Raw genomic sequence first — 21,433 nt, 5'->3', positions numbered from 1 at the left:
AGAGATGCCCTTTCCCTTCTTCAGAACTGACCCCAAATACTCTTTCCTCCATCAATATCTCCTCGAGCTCAGCAACCAGATTTAATCCCCCATCCTATGAATTTTAATAGAATTTGTCTCTACTTCTTTTACATGCTTATCACTTATGTCTTCCATTTGTCTACTTGCTTTAACTAACACGTTACTGGCATATTAGACTGCAAGTTCCTTGAGAGCAGTTCCCCATCTGTCTGTAGGCCACCTCTGTGAGCTTTGCTCCACCTCCACCCCTGGAACTCCTACAGGGTCTATCACACGCTATCCTTTTTTTGTTTTTTCCCACAGATTTGATATCTCTAGTAAGTTTCTAAGGTGATGAAAGACTCTTTTTTATCTTTCTAGAGGTCTTTTTTTTCCCCAGGTATAACTGACACAAAATATCCACATAAAGTTTAAATATATATTTATATAAATATAAATATATATTTATATTTATATAAATATATGTACCTAAATATATTTAAATAAAATACATTTAAAGTGTGCACCATGATGATTTGGTATATACTCTGCGGAAGGATTCCTATCATTGAGCTAACGTATTCATTGCTTCTCTTGTTTGTTTGTTTGTTTGTTTAATGAGAGCAACATAAGTTCTACTCTCTCAGGAAATTTCTATTACCCAATAGAGTGCTGCTGGGTATAATCACTATGTTTACATGAGATCTTCAGACTTTATTCATCTTATAACTGAACATTTGCATCTTTCCACCAGCCTCTCCTTATGACTCTCCCTACCTTCCCAGCACCTGGCGACTACCACCATTGTGTTCCCTGATTTTATGAGTTTGATCTTTTTTTTTTTTCTTTTTTTTTTTGAGGCCACATATAAGTGATGCCATGTAGTATTTGTCTTTCTCTGTTTGGCTTATTTCACTTAGTGTAATACTCTTCAGTTTCATCCATATTGTCAAAAATGGCAGGATTTCCTTGTTTTTTTCCTTTTACAATGTTATTACAATACTGTTGACTCTATTCCTATGCTGTACTTTTCATCCCTGTGGTTTATTTATTTTATAACTGGAGGCTTTACCTCTTCATCCCCTTTACCCACTTTATTCGTCTCCCATCCCCCTCCTCTCTGGGAATCACCAGTTCATTCTGTGTGTTTATGAATCTGTGTCTGGTTTTTTGTTTGTTTGCTCAGGGATTTTCTTCTTTTTTTAGGCTAAACAATATAACATTATATAATGTAACATATATAACATTATGTATGACATGTGAATAATACATATTCATCAAATGTATATATATGTATGAAATTTTTTTTTCTTTTCTTTTTTTTTTAAAGATTTTATTTATTTATTTGACTGACAGAGATCACAGGTAGGCAGAGAGGCAGGCAGAGAGAGAGAGGAGGAAGCAGACTCCCTGCTGAGCAGAGAGCCTGATGCGGGGCTCGATCTCAGGACCTTGGGATCATGACCTGAGCCGAAGGCAGAGGCATTAACCCACTGAGCCACCCAGGTGCCTCGAATTTTTTTCTTTTTTAAAAAAATTTATTTATTCATTGGACAGACAGAGATCACAGGTAGGCAGAGAGGCAGGCAGAGAGAGAGAGGAGGAAGCAGACTCCTGGCAGAGCAGAGAGCCCAATTCAGGACTTCATCCCAGGACCCTGAGATCATGACCTGAGCTGAACCCACTGAGCCACCTGGTGCCCCTGTAAATTTGGTTATTAATTCTAAAAGTTTTTGCTGGAGGGACACCTGGGTGGTTCGATAGGTTAAATGCCCAACTCTTGATCTCAGCTCAGGTCTTGTTCCCAGGGTTGTGAGTGCAAGACCCACACTGGGCTCCACACTGAGCACGGAGCTTAATTAAAGGGATTTAAAAAAAGGTTTTGGTGGAGTCTTAAGACTTTTCTATATACACCATAAATCATCAGCAAAAAAGATAATTTTACTTCTTCCGTTTCAATTTGAATGGCTTTTACTGATTTTTCTTGCATAATTGCTCTAGCTAGGACTTCTAGTACTATGATGACTAAGTGGTAAGGGTAGGCAACCTTGTCTTATTCCTGATGTTAGAGGAAAAGTTTTAAACATTCCACCATTAAGTATGATGTTAGCTGTGGGCTTGTGATGTAGGCTCTTATTAATACCTTTTCTCAATGAGTATTTATTGAGCTACAAATACAATTGGGTGTGTAGTTCCAGAGATTATGTGCATGAGGTACACAGGTTGGAGGATAGGAAGACTATTCATCTGAGGAAAGAAGAACTTCTGTAGAAGTTTCCCAGAGTAAGTGGCATCTCGGGTGACTTCTGAGGGAAGAATATGAGTGTACAGAGGACAAGAAATGAGAAGAAGACATCTCATGAAGAGCAGTTAAGTTCAATCCATCGGATACTTATTTTTGTCCTTATTATATAGCTGGTGCAGAACTCTGTATCAAGTGAACTGCAACAGTAGGTTCTTTGATGAAGATAAGAGGATAGAAAAGCTTTTTAAGTACTTTTTTAAAACTTTAATTTAATTTAATTTTTTTTCAGTGTTCCAGAATTCATCGTTTATGCACCCACCCAGTGCTCCATGCAATACATGCCCTCAATAATACCCACCACCTGGTTCAACCAATCTCCCACCTCCCTCCCCTCCAAAACCCTCAGTTAGTTCCTCAGAGTCCACAGTCTCTCATGGTTTGTTTCCCCCTCCAGTTACCCCCAACTCACTTCCTCTCTCCATCTCCCATGTCCTCCTTATGCTCCACAAATAAGCGAAACCATATGCTAATTGATGCTCTCTGCTTGACTATTTCACTCAGCATAATCTCTTCCAGTCCCGTCCATCTTGGTACAAAGTTGGGTGTTCATCTTTTTTGATGGAGGCATAATATTCCATTGTATATATGGACCATATCTTCTTTGTCCATTCCTCTGTTGAAGGGCATCTTGGTTCTTTCCACAGTTTGGCAACTGTGCCATTACTGCTATGAACATTGGGGTATAGATGGCCCTTCTTTTTACTACATCTGTATCTTTAGGGTAAATACCCAGTCGTGCAATTGCAGGGTCATAGGGTAGCTCTATTTTTAATTTCTTAAGGAATCTCCACCCTGTTTTCCAAAATGGGTGCACCAGCTTTCATTCCCACCAACAGTATAAGGGGGTTCCCCTTTCTCCACATCCTCTCCAACACACGTTGTTTACTATCTTGTTAATTTTGGCCATTCTAGCTGGTGTAAGGTGGTATCTCAATGTGGTTTTGATTTGAATCTCCCTGATGACTAGTGATGATGAACTTTTTTTTCATGTGTCTGTTAGCCGTTTGTATGTCTTCATTGGAGAAGTGTCTGTTCATGTCTTCTGCCCATTTCTTGATGTGATTATATGTTTTGTGTGTGTTGAGTTTGAGGAGTTCTTTATAGATCTTAGATATCAGCCCTTTGTCTGTAGTGTCATTTCTGAATATCTTCTCCCATTCTGTGGGTTGCCTCTTTGTTTTTTCACTGTTTCCTTTGCTATGCAGAAGCTTTTGATCTTGATGAAGTTCCCAAAGTTCATTTTTGCTTTTTAAGTATTTTGACCATGGTTTTTCACATGTAAAATAGGAATAGTAATGATGACACAATGATGTCAAATGATGTAATGATGTAATGATGACAAATACCTAATTCACAGTATTTTAAGGAAGGTCAGGAAAATACAAAGTAGAAAAGAGATTGTATACTTCCAAATTTATAAATACCAGTTCTTCTGAGCCAGCAGACAAAGGCTATCATTATCACAGGACACGTATTCACGTATTTGCCTGTAATTGCATATATCTTCCATAGAATACTCTTAAAACCAGAAGGAAAAAGTCATTGTCTGTGTAAGACATGTGGTGAGTTCTGAGGGGAGTCAGAAGGAAAATGAAATTATGAATCTAGTACAAGAAACTGAAAGATGGATGACCCGATGTCTTCAGAGGCTATCTTTAGCAAAGATGGGAATCTCATTTAGGTAGTAATTAATTATAGGTGTCTCAACATTTTCATTTGTTATGATTAACTTGGCTTGGGTAATCAATCTTGGATGTCAGCTTCAGTAGATAGGTGGAATTTCCAGCCTGAGATGGAAAGTATTTCAATATTAATCAATCCTTAGCACTTCTCCGATGACAGTTTTCCCCTGTTACCTTTGAAGCTTGATTGGTAACCTAGACATTTTATGTACTTTCCCCAGTAGCAAAAGGAACATCATGAAGTATTTCAAAAAAAGTTTAACCAGGTGCTGAGACTAAAGAAAAGTCTTCCTTCTTTGGTTTTGAGAGAGAGAGAGAGAATAAAAGAAAGAAAGAAAGAGCGAGCAAGCTGATGCAATAATCCTTGGCTTCTTCTCTCTGCTAGCACTCCTCTCCTTGGCTCACACCCTTGCAGAAACTTTGGCTTCCTTGCTTTTCTGCTCTTCTCGGACATATCAAGCATGCCCCTCTCTTGGATAGTCTCACTTGTTATTCCTTTTGCTTAGAAAGCCTTGTGCATATACCCTTTGATCTTTGAGGTCTTTCCTTGCCAAGCTATTTAGAACAGGATGCCCCTGCCCCCTTTCAAGTACTTCCTGCCCTCCTCCCCTCCTTCGTTTTTTTCTCCCAAGCACTGACCATTGACATTATCTGACATTTCTCCTAAGCACTGACCACTCTCTGACATTCTGTATTATTGTTGATTGTCTATGTCCTTTCACCGGCACAGACGTGTGTGAAGGCAGCGCATTCCCTGCCGCATCCTTAGAACTACAGCCGTGCATACCACATAAAAGGGATTGACGTGTCGTTTGTGAATAAATGAATGAATCTTCATATTTAATAGCTTTATCACGCGATTAGAAATATTTCAGTGTTGCAAATTTTTTTTTCACTGTTGCAAAAATTAAGCTTATTCATGGCACTGCTGATATACAGCCTATCTGTAACTTGCTAAGGATACTAATAAACACTTAAAGGTAATTTCTAAGACGGTATTATTTAAATTTTAGAAGATTCATTTTTACTCTATCTAAAATTTAAGTTTGAATTTAAAGTTAAAAATATCTCTCCCCCTCAAAAAATAATTGGAATTTCTGGATCAAAATCATTACCTTTTCTGCCAGAATAATAGAACCAGTTTACTCATCAGTCAGTTGGCACATTCTTCGGTGCAACTTAAAAGGCCTTTTTTGGCTGTGCTGGGACCTGGAGTACAGGATAAATCTAAGCTGCTTGTCCTTTCATTGCTTTGGAATAAAACTGAGCGCTAAGTAAATGCTACGGGAATTAGGAAGCCTGGTCTTTAATACAGTTGCGGCTATGCACTCTATGAACGGTGCGAATCAGGCACTCTCTCCTCTGTGACCCTCAGAACTGGTTGGAGATACACGTAAGGAGAGGAGCCCGACATTCTTACCCTACAGCAAAATGCTAGCTTTCCAATCAAGAGAGAGCACAGAGCCAAGCACATGGCTGGGTTGGATAAACGCTTCTTGGCCAGCAAACCTGAGACTTGTTTCATCCCAGTGAGAAAGCAGCTCCCGCAGCTGCTGAAAGGAATCCTCTTTCTGCCCGATGAAACTGAGCAGGTATGGTGTCATGAGGAGTAGACAAGATCACGGTGACTTGTGGGACTGGCTTGGATGGAAGATCTAAGAGCAGGCACAAACCCATCTGGTGCCTGAACACAAATGCCCTAGACCTGGGAGTCGCCTTCGGGTGGCATTGTAGTGGGGCTCTGGCGCCACCTGGTGAGTGCCATCGGGATTTCCCTGCCACTTGACATCATCTGCAATAGACTTGTTCTAGAAAACATTCCTGAAAGGAAGGCCCCTCTGAAAGGAAGGCATATATATATATATCTATATATATATGCTTTGTTGGGAGTTAAGTCAGAACGGTTCAAGTACGGCATTTTCTAGATTTGTGAATATTTTTCACATATTCTGTGAATTTGTTTTCAGGGAAATCAATGAAATGATGGAGGTGAGTAAACTCACAGTGCGGGCAATAAAGAAGATTGCAGGGAATCTGTTCATTGCCTTAAAACCTGAATGACTTAAATGTTTGCAACAGAAGGCGTGTATACCACATACTTGAGCAGATCTTGGAGAAGTTATAGGACTGGCTATGTAGAGGACCTTTAGAAAGTCAGCACAGACCAACGGGTCAGAAAATATTTGTCATTTTTAGATACTGGTCATCTTTGACTTGATAATTTTTAAGTGCTCTGTGAGAGTATAGACATACATTTAAAAAATTAATTTGCTGTTTAACATTTTTATGTTATTTTCATGTTTCCCCTAATGTGCTTTTTATAAACAGAGGTTTTCTGGAGAATATTCCAGATCTCCTGAATCAGGGCAGACTTTCCAAGTGAATTTTATGATCTGGCAATTTAGAGAAACCCTTTGGCGTTGTCTTCTCAAAATCCTCATCAAGAAGCTGACCGTCATTCGTACAGGTATGTAAGTGACGGCTGAGAGAGACTGAGAGAGTGGTCCAGGTCCTCGAAGACAGTGTTGACTGCTAGGATGCTAACTTAAGTCTATCCAGGTGTTCCCAGAGCCCCAGCTCTGCCCAGTGTTTGTCACTGCCCTGCAGCAGTGACAGTTATGTAATTAGAAGTATGGAACATGTATCTGTAATGTGTTCCATCCATAGTTCCAAAGGCAGCATCTCTATCGGACTAATGAGATGCAGAGAAGTTCCAGAGGTGGGTCACTGACCACAGTCTCGCTGGCATGGCTGGGTCACACAACATTGGAAGGCCCAGGGACATGTCCGGGGTGGGGGGTTGTCTGGTTGATTGGTGGTTCCCAGAGGAATGTTGTCAGGCCTTCAACTCTACTGAGGATCCCCAAAGCTGGTCTTCAGAGGGCTGGTGCAAGAAGGCACCAGTCCCACCCCATCTTGAAACAGACATGGTTGAAGCAGGCGGGTGCTCTGAAGCAAACATTCTGTGCAAACTAACTTATGAACCCCACGATAAAACTGTGGTTCCTATTTCACATACAGAGGGTTCCTAGTGCCCTCTTTCAAATGATGTATCTAGTGAATTCTGGTCCAAATTTCATCCCTTCTGACACCTATAAGAGGATTGCAGGGAATCTGAGAGCTCTGTTAGCTGTTAGAGAGCTAACAGCTCTCTCTCTCTCTTCTCTATAAGGAATTAACACATCTTTTAAAGACCAAATAGAGCCAAGTTAGAATGGGAGTATAAGTACATAAACCTTGCAACATAAAATAAAAAAATAAAAAGCAGTTTGGGGAGAGAGGGGAACAACTAGAAACCCAGAGTGGGTTTTCCTAAACAAAAGAGGAGTTTATTTCCACTCTCTCTTCCTTGGGCTGACGAATGGGATCTAGCATGTCCCAAAAAGCAAATAAAAAGTCTCAAAAGTGGTTCACTCTGTATGTGATCGCTTGAGAGTAATTTTCCTTTTCTGGTCCTGGAGAGGACACACCCAGAGGTTTAGGGCCTGAATTCTGAACAGGTGGCAGGGGACGAGGCTAGTGAAATTAACAGTTGAATTTTTAAATAAAAACATGATTTTGGAAACAATCTGACAGGGCAAACCTGTAAGGGAATAGGAAACTTCTTTTTTTTCATTTTCTGGTATCATTTGATAAGTGCCCAAACTAGCTGGTTGGTCAGAAATAGTCTTCCAAGGGAAAAAAAAAAAAAATGTGTGTGTGTGTGTGTGTGTGTGTGTGTGTGTGTGTGTGTGTGTAGCTATACACACAGGTCTGTGTTTGTATGGTTACCATATAGTGTATGATATGCCAGAACCTATAACATGCTCACTATACTATATAGCACTGTATTTCCCTAACTGGTACTACAGATCAAAATAGTTTGGTTCTATAACGAAATAAATCCTAATTTTTCCAGATGGGTTTCCCATAGAAAATTTTATTAGATTATTTAGGTACTTGCCTTTGTGCATTTCAATCTAGCTTCGATTCTCTGTGGCTGGGGTTACAAAGAGAATGAAAGCAGAGAAGAGGCAGGAGCCCAGTGTTGAGGGTTTTGAGGGAGCTCCCTTTTAGATATATATCAGACGTCACCCCGATACATAATGAGTTCTGGTTTTCGCTGTGGAAAACGGGGGGTGGGAGGTAGGGTGGAAAGCAGGACTGGAAACGGCCACTTGAGGATGAAAGCACCCCAGCCTGGGTGCCCTGCTTGGCAGACACCCACATATTCTATCACAGTCAGTCCCAAGCTGTTGCCCCAGTGCTGACGGGGACGTGGCAGAAAGTAGGGCTTCTAGCCCTTGAGGGACCTGGCGCTCGCTCACTTAGGCCACTGGGTGTCGGACACGATGGAAAGTTCTTAACCTCTCTGCATTTCCTCATCAGAAAGGTAGGATAATGGAAATGACTTCACAGGACTGTGAGGAGAATTAGAGACAATGTACAATACATCAGCGGGACCCATGAGAGGGACTCAGTAGGTTCTCTCTCTCTCTCTCTCTCTCTCTCACACACACACACACACACACACACACACACTTCAAGCCTTGTTCCAAGAAAACAACCTACTGTGACATCTTTCCCTCCCCTGGTTCTGGCTGCCGGTACACTCATGGCTCCCCAGGCCAGACCATGAGGGGTTCACTCAAGGATTATGCACCTGTTTCCCCATAATGAAACAGATTAAGGAGAGTGACTCATCTAGAAAGACAAATAGTTATGTGAAATATTACCAACCCAGAGCACATTTTTAAATCATCTGCCTCACTGCTATCTTTTATCAGTGGAGATCTTAAAACTTTTATTATTTGTTCTCGGTGAAGAGGTTGTAGGGTTGAGGTGTGGGGTTTGTTCTTTCTTTCTTTCTTTCTTCTTCTTCTTCTTCTTCTTCTTCTTCTTTTAAATTTCTTGGCTTTTGTTTAAAAGCATTTCCACTTGAAGAGACTTGTTATGTGTTAGCATGTTGGCAAGACATATGACAGTTTCCGATATACCAGCCCTGGGTCGCAGCCCTGGCACCTACCAACACCTCCTATGAGCTGCTGAGAAGGTCTCAAGCAAAAATGCAGAAATCAGGAGCACCTGGGTAGCTCAGTCCTTAAGCCTCTGCGTTAGGCTCAGATCAGGATCTCAGGGTCCTCCTCAGTGGAGAGTCTGTTTCTCCCTCTGCCCTTCTGCCTCAATCATAATCTCTCTCACAAATAAGTAAAATCTTTAAAAACTTAAAAAAAAAAAAAAGGAGTAACCAACCTGCAATTCGCAGTGGACACTGGGGGCTTATTTAAGTGCCAGTTTTAAAGCCCTATTTTATTTTTCTTCTACTCTGTTAGACTTATTTTCTACCATAGGCTAGTTCTGCGTAGATTGACTTGTCTCTTTGCCCTGGGTTTCTGAAGATGTCTGCAGTTCCTCTCCCCTCTGCCCAGAACAAGGCTGTCCTTGCCATGTCCCTGTTAAGCCCTGATTTCTAGGTATGAAGCGCCTCACTCGTGGCTCCTCGCCTGCCCTCTGCATCCAGGTCCCCCACACCTTTACGATCTCCCATCTCCGAGAGACAACTGCTGTTGGCTTCCTAGCAGCCCTTATCTGTTTTCTTCCTTGCTAACAGAAGCCTGATTTTGTCCAGACATCGGAGGAGTAGCAGGATGCAGAAGGAAGGAAGGCGCTTCCGCCAGCCCTAATATTTGTGTTTAGTGTAAACCGTTCATGTAATCCCAGCGTTCTAATCTAAGGATGAGCGAAACTGGCTGAATAGTGCAGTATAAATGGTCCATTTTTTTAGGACTTCTTGGATTTTCTTTCTTCGTAGAATAAAAAGTTGTGGGGAAAAGGGGCTACACACACACACACACACACACACACACACACACACACACCATTTCTCGGCTGCCTCTTCGCTCCTCTCATGAAGCTGGTGTGACCAGCCCTTGTTTGCTGCTGCACAGCGACCGTTTTACACCCATGAAGGAAGGACCAAGTCTCAGAGGCACCATACCTTACATCACAGTAGCTAACAAGCCTGCAGCCAACTATCTCTAAGGGTCTCTTTAAGCCAGCAAAACACCATTACAGGATGTGGGATTGTTATCTGTGTCATCTGTATTGTCTCAGCACCTGATGGCTGTGGGGTCCTGGGCTTACCCTTTCCTGAGCTACAGCTCCAGGCTACCGAGTGCCTGCAGCCTGGGAGCCCATGGTCAGGGTAAGGGAAAGATGAAGAAAACAGATGGAGAAAGACCTTCGGTGATGAGAAAATCCTAAAAGAAATGCTTCTTGTTTGTAAGAGCGCTCTGTCTTCTTCCTATACCAGAGGTTGGTATTACTAGTCCTACTTCAGAGATTAGAAGATTGAGGATTAGAGAATTTAAGAGACTTGTCAAAAGTTTCAGCACTTGTTAGTGATGGCAGGGTTCTTCAGTTATGAGGCTCATATTTTATACATTTTACAACTCTGTGTGACAGGACTGAAATCTGAGTACTTAACATGGCTTGCATGTGTTATCTCTCATCGCCCACTCCCGCTAACAATTTTTACTTAAAATTCTTCAAATATCCAAGGCTTCCTCTCCCTTCTGGGCCTTTGCTACCAGTGCTCCCTCTGTCTGGAATGTTCTTCCTCGTCTCCATCTGGATGAGTCTTATTTCTCAGAACTGTGCTAAGATACACTTCCTCTCAAAAACATTTTCTACTCTTCACATCAGTTGGGTACACTACCCACTATATTTAAGTTGAGCATTTATGTGCCTATTTCTTGAATAAATTACCAGGACTTTGGGAGCTAAGACCTGATCATATTCACTGCTGCATTCTCTCAGCCAGGAGCAGACTCTGGTGACTCACTGAGTAAAGGTCCTTATTTATCCTTATTTATGGGAGCACAGCCAATTTACCCTGGGCCTCAAGTCCACGTAGCATATTATGTGTTCTAGGGTTTAAGGCAGAAAATTTTAAATTGCAAAAGCTCCACTGACAATTCTAATACACATCCCTGGTGATAAACCAGAATATTATGTACCCCAAATTATTTGTTGAGTAAATGCTCTCTGCCAATTCCTGGATCAGTAAATGTAATGCCAATTGAATATTACCCCCACCTTAAAAGACCACCAGAGACGTGAGTCAAAGCCTCCTGCTCCTTCATAAACAGAAAACTTTAAAAAACACAAACAATAACCGAAAAAAAAAAAAAACAACTCAGTATCTTCCAACTGTTGTTCTACAGACCAATTCAGTTCAGTTTAGAATCACTGAAGCAACGGTATTGTGTAGGAATTAACAGTAAAGCAAGGGAAATGAATTATCCAGGAGTATCCACAATATTCCAACTCTGAAGGTCTCACAAGAATGTATCAGTATCTGTCACACATTTAAATAATACAGAACTGAATTAGGTCAGTTCCACATGAAATTCCTAATTCCTGACAAAACATACAAACTAGATATTTTTATCAGAGTTTAGGAGGGGTTGATGATTTAAGAAAGAAAAACAACAGCTCAGAATAAGAATCCAGATGAAATAATTGAAAAGCTCATTTTATTCCAATTTAACTTTTCTATTTCTGATAAAATCACTTGTGAACTGTGTGTGTGTTAAATTCCCTATAAACCAGAGTGCTTTGGAGAACTAGGATCTTTGGAATGGAGAAAACAGGTCATTGGCAGATGTCTTGCCTTGAGACAGAGAACAAAGAGCAATTCCAGATGGCATGCTGGAGATGGTACAGGAAATTCACTAATAATTATAGATTAGAGGGATAAACATTAACTCTATTGAATATCCCAGCAAAACAGAGTTCTTTAATAAACAGTCTGAGATGGTACTGATAATTTAAAATAAAAGAACTTAGACATGCTTAAATGGAAAAAGAAAAGAAAAAAAATCCTCTGAACTTAGAGAAAATTGACTGTATTCACAGAGCTGGAGTTAGCAAAAGGAGATAATATTATAAAAATTATATAAAAATGAACACAAACTGGAGCTTCCATGTTTTAAGAGGAATGTTATAATCTTAGAGGAATCTGAGGGGATAGAAAAAGGATATTTAAACTATCATATAGCAAAATTATAAAATATCAGTGTACTATGATAGAAAGAACACATAATTTGGAGGTATTGAGACTCTAAATTAAAGCCTGGATCTCCTATACTAACCAGGACATGATACTTGAGTCTTCATAACATCATTTATAATGGTAACAAATAACCTTTTTGTTCAAATTTGAATAAGTTAGCAGAAGTAAACTGCCTGAGACAGGCCCTCAAAATAGTCTTTCAAAAATCACAATTATCTATTTCTCTAAACATAGAGATAGAAGGCTAGAAAATAATTCCCTAAGTGAAAAATTGGTCTGATTTGGTCTTTGACATAGTTACTACTGTCACAGTATTCTGGTATTTGAAAAAAGAAAACACACAATCTGAGGGTTTCCCTGGTATTAGAACGCTTTCCTCAAAAAGCAGATATTGCCCTCAGAATATACTATACAAAATGGAAATAAGACCTTGCTTATATATAACATTTTATTTCTCTAAGAACTTTTCTTTGTTCAATTTGACCTTCACAGGACAGAGATTACCCCCCAACAGATTCAGAAATGGATATATAAATTAAGAAGCAATGAAATTTCCAGGTCAGAAAATAGCTTAATATTTGTTAGACTGTCTCATTGTCATAGTTTCTGGCTTTTTCCAGGTGTTCCAGGGTAGTAAGACAAAAGATGGTGATAGGATAGTTTGGTGGGGAAAGACTGTCTAGTGTCCAAGACCTTTCCTGAAAACAAGACAATGAATGACTCTCAGAAAACTGGGGTTAGATCCAGAGGGTGAGTTTATATCACTCTGAAACACAATAGTTCTCCTGCAATGGCTCTCTGAAAATTGGAAGCAGAGCAGTAGAATTGAAATAAATATACTAGTGCATAGAAAGCCAAAGGAGGAGATGTAGAGAAAAAAAAAAAGTCACAGTATTCAACAACTGTCAGGCAGGTTATAGAGGGGAGCATGTGTTTTCTGGTTTTAAAGCCAATGGCTGAAATGGAAGACAAAAATAAATTTTTTAGAATCTTCACAGTAGGCGATTCCCAAAGCCATGCTGAATAGAAAATTTTAATTCTGCCTTAAAAATATTTGAAGCAAGTAGAGAACTAAACAAAGCTGCAACAAAGTGTAGACTTAGCTTAACTGCAGATGAGATTCACTCAGTCTTCATATTGGCAACCTGACCAAAGAAGAGTCATGCCCTTCTCCGGAGGATACATTATTTTCCTCAGGTCTCTGTTGTTCTTCCACATGTAATCCCTGGCATACAATTATAAACCAAGAAAAAGCAAAAGAGCATATAGCCCATACTTCAGATAAAAAGTAGTCAATAGAAACAAGACCAGAGATGACTCAGATGTAAGAATTGTCAGACAATGACTTTAAAATAACAGTGATAATTATGTTAATACATATAGTGGGAAAGAAAGACAATGTGAGCAAAGATATAAGTGATTCTAGCAGATCCATGAGAATTAATAAATTTTAAAAAAAACTTGAAATGGAAAGACCATCAGAAATCAGAAATGAAGAACTTATTTGGTTAAGGAGTAGATGTGACACAGAAGGAGAAAGTATGGCAAATTTGAAGACAGGTCACCTGAAATTAACTAAAGATATCAGGATCTCAAAGAGATATATGAATCCCCATGTTCGCTGAAGTATTATTCATACTGGACAACATATGGATACAACCTAAAAGACCATCACGGATGAAAGGATAAAGAAAATGTCACACACACACACACACACACACACATCGTGGATATATATATGGATGGTCACATGTCCATCGCACATCTCCTGTTTGGGTACAACACACACAATATCAAAGGTCATAAAACTATTTCTGACAAAATCACTTCAGAGGTGTGTGCATGTGTATTAAATTCCTTGTAAATCAGAGTCCTTTTGGAGAAATAGGAGCTTCAGAATGGGGGGGGAGAAGTGTGTGTGTGTGTGGGTGTGTGTGTGTGTCTGTGCACACATTACTCATATGAGAACATATATAAAACAAATATGGAAAGAGGTTTACTTGGTCTTAAAAAATTCTGCCACTTGTAACAATGTGGATGAACTTGGAGGACATTACATTAAATGAAGTATGTAAATCACAGAAGAATAGATATGGCTTGATTGCAGTTATATAAGGTAACAAAATATTCAAGAAGAATACAAGCTGAGAGTAGAACTGTGGTTGCCAGTTGAGGGAGGAGGAAATAAAGATTTGCTGCTCAATGGGTATAGAGCTTCAGATATACAAGATGAATAAGTTCCAGAAATCTGCTCTACAACATAAGGCCTATAGTTAACAATATTATATTATGGGGCACCTGGGTGGCTCAGTTGTTAAGCTTCTGCCTTCGGCTCAGGTCATGATCCCAGAGTCCTAGGATCGAGCCCCACATCGGGCTCCCTGTTCGGTGGGAAGCTTCCTCTCCTTCTCCCACTTCCCCTGTTTCCCTCTCACTATCTCTCTGTCAAATAAATAAAAATTCTTTAAAAATACTGTATTGTACTTTTAAAATGTTGCTAAAGGGTAATCTCATGTTGTGTGTCCCACCCACAGACAAAACCAACAAAAAGTGAAAAAACAAACAAAACCTACATCAGAAAAACAAGACTTTTTTTTTTTTTTTTAAACATATATGATACTTACGGGACAAAAAGTACTGGTTTAGTATACATGTGATGAGAATCTCAAGTTGAGAGTAGAAAGAGAATAGATTATTGGTAATATCTGAAAACCTAGTGCCTGAGAAGTTTCTAAGCTGAAATATCCCAACTCAAATATCCAAGAAGCACAGTTACCTCAAGCAAGATAAATGCAAGAAAATTATACCCAGCAAAAGCTTAGTCATGCTAAAAACAATTTCAAGATACAAAAAAAGTCTTAAAAGCAACCAGAGGGGAAAAAGAATGGTTACATGAAAGCACAGATAATACGAGTCACAGGTGCATTACCCTAAGAAACGATGATGAGGAGATGATAGTGGAAGGACTCATTTAAAATAGTGGAGGGAAAAAATAACTTTGGCCTAGGAGTTTTATATTTGGTAAAAATATCTTCCATAAAAACATAAAGTAACAACATTTAAAGAAGTAAGAGGCTAACATTGTGCATTCCAAGATAAGCTGTATACTAAATGAAGATACTTGGAATGTGTGTATATGTGCATATCTACATATGTGTGTGTACTTATTCATATATATATTCACAAATATGTATACACACATATGTACCTTTTGAATATATATGAATATATCTATATCTCTCTATACGTGTACATATATCACAAAGGACTCATATCCAAAACACAGAAAGAATTCCAACAAATTGCTAATGAAAAGGAAAAGAAACAAAGAAACAAATGCTTTTGAATTGATAACTCACTAAAGAAGGTGCAGATGGTCAATAAGTACATCTAAATTTGCCCATCATCATTACTTATCAGCCCAAATTAAAGGCCATAATAAAATGTTATTTCACATTTACCAGAAAAGTTAAAATTCCAAAGACAAACTATAATCAATTGACTGCATTTTTAAAAAGATTTATTCATTTATTTGGTGGGGGTCAGAGAGAGAGAATCTCCAAGCAGACTTCCTGCTAAGTATGGAGCTCAGTGCAGGGCTTGACCCCACAATCCATGAGATCATGACTTGAGCCAAAACCCACAGTCCCATGATTAACTGACTGAGCTACCCAGGAGCCCCAGTAACTACATTTTAGATGTTTGATGGCAGTTCTTAAGTTCCACTACCCCATTTCTGGCCCACATCCCGGCACAATGACAAGGAAGCCTCAAGTCATTCTTAGATCTACTTAGAAGCCTACTTTGCCCTCCCCAAGATGGCTCATTATATCAGTAATATTTTTCTATCTTTTGGGGTGTGTGGTGTCATCAGTCTTGATGTCAAACTAAATTTTGCACTAGGGGATGTCCATCCCACAGCTCCCCTCTGACTACAAACAATAACAAATGTCATCAAACATAGAGTAATTGGACACTCCTACATTCTCTCTTGGGTGTGTGGCACATTATGGGCAAGAGAATTTCCCGAGAGAAATGAAGACAGGTATCCCAAAAAGACTTATTCAAGAATGTTCATGGCAATTATTCCTAATAGCTCCAAACTGCAAACAACCCGAATGCCCATTGACAGCATAACAGACAAATAGTGCTAGATTCATGGAATTGAATGATAATAAAAGGATGCACATGCTACTTGGATGACAGCTCAAAAATAATACGTAGAAAGCAAAACACCAGGCACAAAGGCATATATATGGTACAATCCCACTTATCTGAGGACCAAGAAGAGGCAATGCTGAGAACAGAAGTGATTGTCTCTTTCAGGGAACAGGCAGCTGCAATGTTTGGAAAGTGGGTCTTAGGGAATTTTTAATGTGGTGGGAAGTTCTGTATTGTGTTTTTTTTTTTTTAAAGATTTTATTTATTTACTTGACAGAGATCGCAAGTAGGCAGAGAGGCAGGCAGAAAGAGAGAGAAGAGGAAGCAGGCTCCCTACTGAGCAGAGAGCCTGATGTGGGACTCGATCCCAGGACCCTGAGATCCTGACCTGAGCCGAAGGCAGAGGCTTTAACCCACTGAGCCACCCAGGTGACCCCATATTGTGTCTCTTTTGAGGGTTGCTATGAGTATATAAAATTACAAAACTTATTTATCTGAATACTTACGATCTGTACAGCTTGGTATATATAAATTAGACCTCAGTCTAAAAACAGTGAAAAGTAGCCAAGCACACTGCCCATTGGGATAATTAATATGTTTTTAAAAAATAATTATTTATTTGAGAGAGAGGGGGGCGTGGATCAGAGGGAGAGGAATAAGCAGACTCTGAGTTGAGTACAGAGTCCAATGCAGAGCTTGATCTCAGGACCCTGAAACCATGACCCAAGCTGAAACCAAGAGTTGGATGCTTACCTGACTGAGCCACCCAGGCAATGGCTATAATTAATACATTATGTTTGCAAATGTATAAGCTTTATGCAGCACAGGCACACTTGCTTCAAGGACACCTTAGTGCATAGGACATAATGCTGTGATGTAGAAATTTAATGTATAGACCTGTTTGCCCTAGGAAGAAACTGAGTCCAGAAATGCAAATCACTTCTCAGTTTTACATAGCTACTTCTGTGGTACAGCTGGAAAGAGAATTCTGCTCCTCTGATTTGAAATCTCATGAAGGATTCCCTTCTGGGAAGTGTACCATTCTGTGTTCCCTACCTGTGTCTTTTCACAGGTAGAGTATAGGGTATGGGTCCATTCTACAGACACCTGCCTGGTACAAGTGTTCTTAATGCAAGTGACACTGCCTGGGATTTATGATTCTAGAAGCTAGAGACTTTCTGGAAGTCTTTTCATTGACTAGCCAGCAAGCATGAGCACCCAAATCTAATGGCATTTTAGAGTATGAGGTAATGATTTACATGACAGGTTCCTCAAGTGTTAAAAATGCTGGCAATTCTTATCCATGAGGCCACATGCATAGAGCTTCTCTCTTCTGTCTTGGATTGCTGATAAAATACTTTTAATTATATTATGCAATCATCCTAAAGAAAATAGATAGCTTTCAGCTGCTGGGCTTCCTTTCAATGACCTGATTAAAATGCGTCAAGGGAGATAAGATCCAGATGTTCTTGTCATTAACTGATAAGATATTGCTAGTAATCTTTACTGACTGCTGAACTTAGAGGAAAAATGCAAATAATAGGAAAAGAACAATGTCTTAAAGAGCAGAATATAAACAGTGTATCCTGTAAGCTCTGTCTTTTGAGGATTTATCTTTCTTTACCTTTTCATGTTCATGTGTATTTTCCGTGGGATTTGACAGCTATGCTGTGCTATCTCTGCTTCTTCACAGGGGAAAAAACTTAACAGCAGTGAGGCAGGCATGCTCTGTGAGTTAAGTTTATAAATACTGTTGGTTTGAGGCAAAATTGTGAGGTAAGCTAACTTGACTTCTGAGGACTCACATGTTTTGTTCATAGAATAATTATTTTTATTTTGATTCTCCAAATAGAAATAAATTCTTACTCAGATTTGGATAATATGTGTTCTTGCCTCCAACCTCTTCATACTTCTATCATTATTGAAACCACCACCAGATATTTATAGGACATGCAAATCGCCATACCTCCACTCTGTCCAAATACCTTCAAAATCTCCTAAGCCTACATAGAATCATACAATTCTGGAAATTGAGAATGAAGAGAAACTTAGTGATTAATTAGGCCAGAGGTCAGCAATCCTAGTCTGTAAAGAGACAGACAATTGAGTTTCAGGCTTTGCAGGCCATCTAGTTTCTGTTGTTGTAGCATTCACAGACAATATATAGATTTATGGGCCTGACTGTGTCCCAATGAAACTTTACTTACAAAATCAGGCTGTAGGTCAGATTTGACCCACAGGTCATACTTTGGTGACCCATTCACCAGTAGATCAACATGATGGTCCAATACAGACTTGAGCTTTTAAGATCCTGGAAGATTTATTTGGTATTCTCCAAAATGATTACCAAAGTTCCTACATTGCCAAAAAAGAACCACAAAGTTTTCCCTTGCAACATAAAAATAGTCAAGGAAGCACGCTCAACATGTTAGGGCTTGGTTTCCACTGAGTTGTGAGCAATCAAACTCCTCACTCCCAACAGGGCAAAACACATGTTCAAACACAATTAGACACAATAATCAAGGGTTTGGTCTATTTTGCAAAAGAAACTTGGAAGGATGCCCCAGACCATCTTATAATTTATGGATCCAATATTAGAATGCTTAACATACTCTTTGTTGACAAAATGTAATGTCCTTGCATTAGGAAAGAAAGAATCAGGGTCAGTTGGATGATCAGAGCAGCCTGAGCTGGTTGTTTGTAACGTGCAGGAATGATTCTATTTCATGTCCACTGTTGAAGATCAGGCAACAAATTTTACATAAAAATAGGAACAACAAAGATGATGTCAATATTAAGCCATCTACCTGAATGTTCCATGGTAACTTTCATACCATCACGGGTAAACCATAATTTTTCTTTCCCCTAACTTTATCATCCCATGGATTCCATTCATCTGGTATAAATATATTTCTGAACAAATATGTGGGGGAGGGAGGAAGGCCTGAATTAATATTAAAGGGTTGCTTATATATTTTTTCTTTTATTTGAAGGAAAGGCAGTGTTCTTTGTGGCATTCTATTTTTTTTTTTTTGCTAGTTTTTTGTTTGTTTGTTTGTTTTGTTTTTCCTCAATCAAAAAGAGAGAAAATCACTTCTGTCCTCAAAAGAACAGGCAGCAGAATTGTCATCAATGAGAATGAGTGTCATTATTGTGGATGATTTACTTCTCTTGTCTCTAGGAGATGTGCACAGCCCCCTGCATCACAGAGAGCCCTGACCACAGAAGGGAGGGCTCTCTGGCAGAGGTGACTTCCTTAGGAAATAAGCTGCTGTGGAAGATGTTTTCAAAATGACTCTATAATCCCCCATTTCATTTGTACTCTCTTACAAGGTGATCTAGACTCTCCCTCCACCCAGAGATGATGTCTTCCCTTCCCCTGGAAGCTGAACTGACCCTCTGACTTCCTTTGACCAGGAGGGTGCTGCAAAGGGATGTTGTGTAGCATAGGACCAAGGCCTAAGATGCCTGGAAGCTTCTATTTTCACTCTCTTGGAGCCCTGTGCTATCATGCGTAGATATCACACTATCTTGCTGGAGAGACCATGTGGAAAAAGAGATGCCTGGGTATTCTCACCACCATAACTGATGCACCATGTGATGAAGGCCATCTTGAAGGATCACCACAGCAGCTGAATCTTCAGATGATTAAAACAGCAAGAGTGAGATCAGGTGAAACCAGAAGAGCAGTCCAGCTTAGCCCATTCCACACTGCAGAATCATGAAGAAACAAAGTTGTTATGCTGCAGACATAATGGATGTGGTTAATTCTGTGTACTTGGTCTGCCTGAGCATGACTAAAGGAATATTTGCAATTTCAAGGCACTGATAAGATGGTGAGTTTGGCTACTACTCAGGATCTTTTTTGAGCCCATGGTAGGTACTTACACAGCACTGATAATTTGGAGAGCTTTGTAGACACAGGAAAAAGAAACTAACAATTACATTTTCTGGCATTTTATAATTTTCAAAGAAATTTCATAATCATCACCTCATTTCTGCCTTCAAATGTACCAGTGAGATTCACAGGGACGGTATCTTGACCCCATTAAATATTTGAGGGTCCAGAGGCTAATAAACATTTTCTCAATAGCACAGGTAAGTACTTGTATAGATAAGATCTGAAGCCACATATTCTAAGTTCAATCTCTTTGGTCTTATTATTCTTCCCTAGGTGTTAGGCTAGCTTTGTGTGAGAAAGAGGAGATGTATTTGAAACAGACTACCATGCTGCCTTTATAGTTAGTGTCTATCACCACAAATATTTGCCAATGTCTAGGCTAAAAAAATACAGATGGCAATAGAGAGGTCTATTTTCATTGATCTGTGGGTAAGCTGAAGCATACCAAGTGGTGGGCACATTGTCTGTCATGTAGTAAGTTCTAAAGCCAGTATTGATCATTATCCTTGCTATTATTCATCCTTTACTATATATATATATATATATATATCTCCCTCCACTCCCTCCAGTACACACTCCACATCAGAAACATGGGCCCATGGATCTTCATTTTCAACTTTCAGAAATGAAATCACATTTTGATGCCAAAAAATGCACATTAATTTGTATCATTGGCACCCTAACATATTCAAGTGAGTTTTAATTTTTATGCTTTCTGTAAACTGTATGTGAACTTTTTATAACTGAATACTCATTTAAACATATGGGCAGAAATGGTTATTCAAAATTTTCCTACGTCAGGTTTGATTTTTAAGTGAGAAGAAACTTTTTTTACTTTCATCACTTTTTTTTACAAAGTATATTAATAATTCTATAAAAGTGTTTATAAAGAGGTTTATATAAGAAGCTTCATATTTGTTTTTATTGCTAATTCTCTTGCATTTTAGGCTCTAAAATATTTTAGTGAGTATTAGTGATTGCAGGGAGAGGAACTTCCTTGCTTTTTTCACTCGATGGTTTTCCTCACTGTTTGTACATTGTGCTTAACGGTGTCTCTGCCAGATGCCTGATCGGATAGGGCCATGGTCATAAAACCAAATCCTTTCAATGGCACACTCATGCATATTTTCTATCCAGTATCTGAGTTCTTTTTCCTGTCATATAAATCTTTCTATTCTTACATTAGGGTTTGCTTTCTAAGCTAGTCTGGCCCTACTTTTAGAATGGAAATCCCCTACAACTAAAACATGTAATGGCAGATAGGGAGAGAGAGGAGGATCTGAGAGCTATTTTCAGATGAGTTTTATGATTTTCAATTTGGCCTCTAC

Source organism: Mustela erminea, chromosome 7 (genome assembly GCF_009829155.1).
Source record: "Mustela erminea isolate mMusErm1 chromosome 7, mMusErm1.Pri, whole genome shotgun sequence".
Lineage (NCBI taxonomy): Eukaryota > Metazoa > Chordata > Mammalia > Carnivora > Mustelidae > Mustela > Mustela erminea.
This window is presented reverse-complemented; position numbering follows the sequence as displayed.